The 6,627-nt window shown below is 42.1% G+C and overlaps 1 non-coding gene across 1 annotated transcript; it reads right to left on the bottom strand.

The window, feature by feature from the left end:
- Positions 1-2,035: 2,035 nt before the first annotated feature.
- On the bottom strand, positions 2,036-2,145 carry LOC122150912. Its single transcript, XR_006163906.1, has one exon. It is a non-coding gene; the product is annotated as a U6 spliceosomal RNA (small nuclear RNA).
- Between the last annotated feature and the right edge of the window lie 4,482 nt (positions 2,146-6,627).

Below are 6,627 nucleotides of genomic sequence, written 5' to 3'. Positions count from 1 at the left end.
TCCACCAGGTATCCTATACTATTTCAAATGAATAACCTGAGTTGGTCCAGGCAATTCTAATGATTCCTATTTAGCATGTCCAATCAACACTGGCCTAAAAACAGGCTTATAAGGCTTCAGTTTTACAATATCATGTAGAGAGACTGTTCTTCAATTAGACATAATGTTGTTGTTGTTATGTGCTGTCGAGTTGGACCCGACTCATAGTGACCCCTCCTTGGGTTTCTGAGTTGTTATCACTATGGAAGTATGATGTATTCAAACCTTCCTTCTGAGGAGTGGCTGGTGGGTGTGAATCACCAGCCTTCTGGTTAGCAGTCAAGTGCCTTTAGGCACTATGCTACCTGAGCTCCTTTTAGACATAATACCCATACCAATAATACATTCAGATAAGGAAGATGCAATTACTTCATATGACATCTGTTTAAATCTTCCAATACTTATTCAAACTTTCACCTTAGTCCCATCAACAGTTATATCCCCACATTACCCCAGGCATAGGCCCCTTCAAGATTTTATTGACAGGTTTTGGGAGTATAGTACATTGGGCTCTTATGTCCTGGAGCACCAAGAAGGTCTCTTCCCCACTCCTGGGCCATTTTACCTACATATGTACACATGACCTTGGGCTTCCTGCAGGGGGTTTGACCAGAACTTGTCACTTCTCTTGATTGACTAGCTGAGCCTCTGTTCATATGGTCCCAGGTAGGTGTCATAAATTTAATGATAAATTAAAATTATCCAGGTAGGATAAATTTAATTTATCATTAAATTCCTCCCAACTGGGGTGAATAGAACAAACTTGTCTAGGCCTCTTTAATGTTGGGGGACCAGCAGGAGTTTCTGTTGGTCCACCCAACCTCCTATAGTGCTGCATTAGAATCTTTGATTCCATTTCTTAGTAACTGCTTAAAAATCTTCATCCTGCTGGGGCAAGTTCTTTTTCCATTGTCTCTTCTCATTCTCTTATAAATCACTTTGTGTGTGTGTGTGTGTGATTTGGGTGAAAATTTACAGAGCAAATTCACTTTCCATACAGCAGTTCACATACACTGCTTCATGACATTGACTACAATTTACCACAATGCAACAGCTCCCCTCCCACTTCCTTCCGATAGTTACCTCCTCTTCCCTGTGTCCATCCCTCCATGCACTCCTGCCCCCTGAGCTGTCTCCCTGTGCATAAACAGCCCTTCTTTCTCCCATGATTGTTCTCTTCAGGGAGTGTATCTACCGCAGGTAAATGTTCAACTCATATGCCTGTCTTTTGTTTGGCTGGAAGCCACAGGTATGGGTTCAAATCCAGACCTGCAGGGCAGCTAGGAGCCATAGTCTCAATGGTCCCACCAGGCTCTATCAGACCAACACCCCCCCCCCCCACTTTTCCAAATGTAAATCACTGTTATGTTTCTTGCAGCTGTAAGATCCATGCAGGAAAGCTGCACCAACAGATCTGGCAAGTCTTCTCAGATTGTTGCTTTGTTTTTTACCTGTAGTAAGTTACATGGGGTGCCCATGTAGAAGGGACTTCCTTGATTAGCATATCTACCCATGATCTGTGTAAGGATCATACTCACTGGATAACTATCCTGATCACCACAAAGCCATTCCAGCATGGCTTGCATAAGCAGTACATCAGCTGCTACCTCTGGAGTCTTCCACTAGATATTTAGAAGGGAAAAGGGGTAGTTTACCTTCTCAGGGTAAACAAATTTCACTGTGTATGTTATCCAGTCTAGTGGCTGGCTGTTTCCTCTGGGTTAACCTGCTGTGTAACTGGATCTTGAATCATCATTCATGAATGTTCCACAGTGATTTGTGGGTCTTGTGTCAAACACACTCTTCCATTTTGCTGCACTCAAAGCTAAAGACCAAAAACCAAACGAAATTCATTGCCCTAGAGTGGATTCTGACTCATAGTGACTCTATAGGACAGAGTAGACCTGTCCCATAGGCTGTTTCCAAGGCTGTAATTTTTTTTTCCACTTTTTATCATGATTTGGATAAAATTTTACAAAGCAGATTCGTTTTACATAAAAATATGGACTGCTCCATGAATTTGCATGTCATCCTTGCACAGGGGCCATGCTAGTGTTCTCTGTGTCGTTCCAATTTTAGCTCAAGGTTGTAATTCTTTATGGAAGCAGACTATTACATCTTTCTCCCATGGAGCCACTGGTGAGTTTGAATTGCTGACCTTTTGGTTACAGCTGAGAGCTTCAACCACTGTGCACCAGGGCTCCTAAGTCTACAGAGGCTGCCCCTAAATTAGTCCCTCACATCCATTTTAGTAATAGTTCCTCAGGAAACTGATAACTGATCCACAAATTGAAGCAACTCCTTTACATTCTACCCTTTGGTTTTAATAGTTACTTGGTTTTGCCTGGTCCCCTCCTGAGTTATCTTCTTGGTGACCAGCGGTTGTAGGGGTAGTTCCTGTTGTTTTGACTTTTCCTTTCCAGGTCAGCCCTGAGACTAGCTGTTGTAGCTCCAATTGGAACAGCTCTGGGCTTATTCAATGCTACAATCCACCCCTACATTCTTTTTCCTGCCATAGCAGCTATTACTGATAACAGAAACCAAGGGATTGCATGTCTCACCCTTTCCTTATCACTCTGTATTTCCTTGTGCATTCAACTAGCCACTTCCTCTGGAGTTAGATTCACCACTCCTACTTCCCATGAACAGCTTTTGCCTTGGGTAACTGATTGCAACATAACAGCTGCTTCAACCTATGGGTGTTTTTTTTAAATCCCATCCAGAAACCAAAGTTTTCCTCATTCTCCCATTTATTCTTTTTTTTTTTTTTTTCCAAAACTGCACATCCCAGTGAGTCTGGGCTGTTGCACTAAATCCCACCATTTTGACACCAACTAAATGAATAATTTCTAACCAGCACAAAGCTGGTTCCTATGAAGGTCCCTGGGTGGCACAGATGGTCTGCACTTGGCTAGTAACCCAAAGGTTGCCTTGTAACCCGAAGGTTGCCTATTTGAGTGCCTAAGGCATTAGACTGCTAACCAGAAGGCTGGCGGTTCAAACCCACCAGCCACTCCTCGGGAGGAAGATAGGGCAATCTACTTCTGTAGTGATACTGCCTTGGAAACTTTGGTTTAGTGTCACCGTGGAAGATCCACGCTTGACAAGCTGCTTCTGTAAAGACACCCGACTCCGGAGCCTACAGAGTCTCTCCAAATGAATACATAAACAAATGAATGTCTCAAAGCTGGTTCCTATGAGGCGAAGGTTAAATATGTCCCAAATGCCCACCTTTCCCAAACTGCTGTCCCACTTCATTATCTCTGATATCAACTACTCTTATTCCCCTCAGTACTCTCCCTCCAATCTTTGGGTTTCATAATTTGCTGCAACATCTCATAGAATTCACGAATCTTACTTACAGTTAAGTGGTTTATTAGAGAAGTAACAGGGCACAACGTGAGATCAGGAATGACTTAGAAGTAATAGGAACAAGTCAGGATATAGCTGTTGATCAGCACAGCTTCTTCTCACCCTCTGCCTCTGGGCCCTGCTTGGGCATGTGTTAGCTCCTTGCTTGGGAAGCCTCACTCCAGCTGTCTTGCACCAGTCTCTTGGTTCCTGCTGCCTTGTGCCGCTATCACTCTTGCTACTGTTGCTGTATCATCTCTTGTCTTCAATGTTACAGCTCTTCCCTCTCTCTCTGTGTCTCCCTTTAAGCCTAATGGGATGGGAGAACTGACCAATCCTCTCTTAGAGTTCCATATACTTTATTTGCATGGTCCCACCCCCACAAGTGTTTCATGCACTTTGATTAGCAGCAAACTGTCCAATCCCGTTGGTGGGCCACAAACACCTTATTTGCATAGTCCCACCCAATCATTTTATGAGAGTCATAAGAACCATGGCTAGAAGAGCCATATTAAGTAATTCACTGCACCACATTTTCTCTGTCAGCTCTGGAGGAAGGTTTTCTCTTCTGGGATTTTGCTCCTGGGTGATCTTCATGTGGCTTGGCATCTCTATTTTCCCATCTCTGCTCTTTCACTTGCTTGTTTAATCTCTTTTATGTCCCTACACTAATCTTGTCTCATTAACATAATAAAGACAACCCATTCCCAAATGGAATTATAATCATAGGCTTAGAGGTTAGGATTTACAACACATTTTTTGGGGGACACAATTCAATTCATAAGATGTGATAACATAGTGTGGCCAAAATGCAATAAAATGTTCAAATAATTGCAGAAATGAATACAACTGAAATAGAACTCTTGGCTGAGAAACCAAAATGTTCGTGAAATACCTTATGAAAACTTGCCTTTGGGAGACACAAGATGGATTAAGAGTATCAATATAGAAAGTCATCTGAAATGATAAAAAAAAAATAGGGCATTGGTTAAGTAATTGGTTAAGTACATCAAATGAGATAAATACTGTTGGTGCTTAGCATAACCAAAAAAACCAAACTCATTGCCATCGGGTTGATTCCGATTCATAGCAACCCCCTTTGGGTTTCTGAGGTGGTAAATCTTTACGGAAATAGATTGCCCAGTCTTCCTTCTGCGGAGGGGCTCGTGGCTTTGAACCACCAGCCTTCTGGTTAGCAGTCATATACCTTAGGGACTACACCACCAGAGCTCCTTGGTGCTTAGTATAGTGCCTGGAAAATAGTAAAACCTCAATAAAACACAACTTATATTGTCCTATTCATTATATGTTGTGTATTCAATAATCACTATACATGTTATTAGAGAAGAACACTTCATGTCATGGGAAAATGCTCACAATATATTGTTTCATTTTTAAACTAACATTATAAAATAGAATGTGATCACTAGTCAGATCAGGGGTATTCTTTTGTCAGGGCCTTGAACAGGTCCTGAGACACAACTTGCAACACAACCATTGCCATTGAGTCGGATGTGACCCATAGAGACCCCTCCTTGGGTTGCCAAGGCAGTATCACTACAGAAGTAGATTACCCAACCTTCCTTCCAGGGAGTGGCTGGGGGTTTGAACTGACAGCCTTCTGGTTAGCAGTCAAGTGCCTTAGGCACTACGCTACCAAAGCTCCCCTGAGACACAACTAGGTCCCAATAAATATTTGTTGAATAAGTGAAAGCAGGATAATCTAACTTCTGAAAAAGATATGCATTTGAATTCATAGGAAAAAGACCTGGAAGGATATATATCTGAATATCACATCTAGGTGTGGGATTAGGGGTGTTTGAACTTTCTCCTTTTTATTTTCTGAATCTCCCCAACCAAGTAAATAGTGCTTGGCCTGTGATCCTGTAATTGGTGCTGATCTGAAGGGCCAACCTCTCTTTGCTTCTTCTAAAGGACATTGACATATTTGCATGGGATAGACTTAAACTAAAAAAAAAAAAAAAAGTTTTGATCTGAAATTCAAATTTCACTGAGTGTCTTGTGTTTCCATTTGATAAATCTAGCACCCTTGGCCTAGGACAACCACTTCATTGATTGGCCACAGTCCAAGAAACTAGAAGTGACTGAGGCAGTGAGTAGTAGGAGCTGAAGCATAAGGTCATTTAGGACCCTGGAAGCTATGATTACCATGTAGGAGCAGAGGTCACAGACAGCTAAGGAGGTCCCATCAACCAGAGAGGACAGCAGAACAGTCATGTTGAAAAAGGCACAAATTCCAAGAGTGAGGCCTTGTGAGCCTCAACCCAGGGGGAGAAATCTGCCCTGGCACTGCATCTATCTCTCAAGGCTTTCCAGTTTTTCTCACAAGACTTTTTTCCTGGGCATATCTTGAGAGAAGCTCTATTTCTTTCAGTCCACTGAGGTTAAACTAAAATATTGATGCTCTAGGAATGACTGCTGTTGTTGAGTTGGCTCCAACTCATAGTGAGCCCATGTACAACAGAATGAAACTCTGCCCAGTCCTGCACCATCCTCACAATCCTTGCTGTACTTGAGCCCATCATTGCAGCCTTGGTGTCAATCCATCTCATTGAGGGGCTTCCCAGTTTTTGCTGACCCTCTGCTTTACCAAGAATAATATCATTCCAGAGACTGGTCCCTTCTGACAGCATGACCAAAGTAGGTGAGATGAAGTCTGGCCATTCTCTCTTCTAAGGAGCATTCTGGTTATACTTCTTCCAGGACCAATTTGTTCATTCTTCTGGCAATCCACGACATTTTCAATATTCTTTACCAATGGCACAATTCAAATGCATCAATTTTTCTGTGGTCTTCCTTATTCATTGTCCAGCTTTCCCCTGCGTATGAGGTGATTGAAAATACTATGGCTTGGTAGGCACATCTTAGTTTTGAAAGTGACTTCTTTGCTCCTTAACATTTTAAAGAGATTTTTGCAGCAGATTTGCCCAGTGCAATATGAGGTTTGATTTCTTGACTGCTATTTCCATGGGTGTTGATTGTGGATCCAAGTAAAATGAAATCCCTGACAACTTCAATCTTTTCTCCATTTCTCATGATGTTGTTTATTGGTCCAGTTGTGAGGATTTTTGTTTTCTTTATGCTGAGGTGTAATCTATACTGAAGACTGTGGTCTTTGATCTTCACCAGTAAGTGCTTCAAGTTATCTTCACTTTCAGTAAGCAAGATTGTGTCATCTGCATATTACAGGTTGCTAATGTATCTCTCTCCAATTCT

The sequence above is a fragment of the Orycteropus afer genome, unplaced genomic scaffold, assembly GCF_000298275.1.
Source record: "Orycteropus afer afer isolate SDZICR_OR568_19922 unplaced genomic scaffold, OryAfe1.0 scaffold00010, whole genome shotgun sequence".
NCBI classification, from domain to species: Eukaryota; Metazoa; Chordata; class Mammalia; order Tubulidentata; family Orycteropodidae; genus Orycteropus; species Orycteropus afer.
The sequence above is the reverse complement of the archived record's forward strand: the minus strand, read 5'-3'. Positions and strand labels throughout refer to the sequence as shown.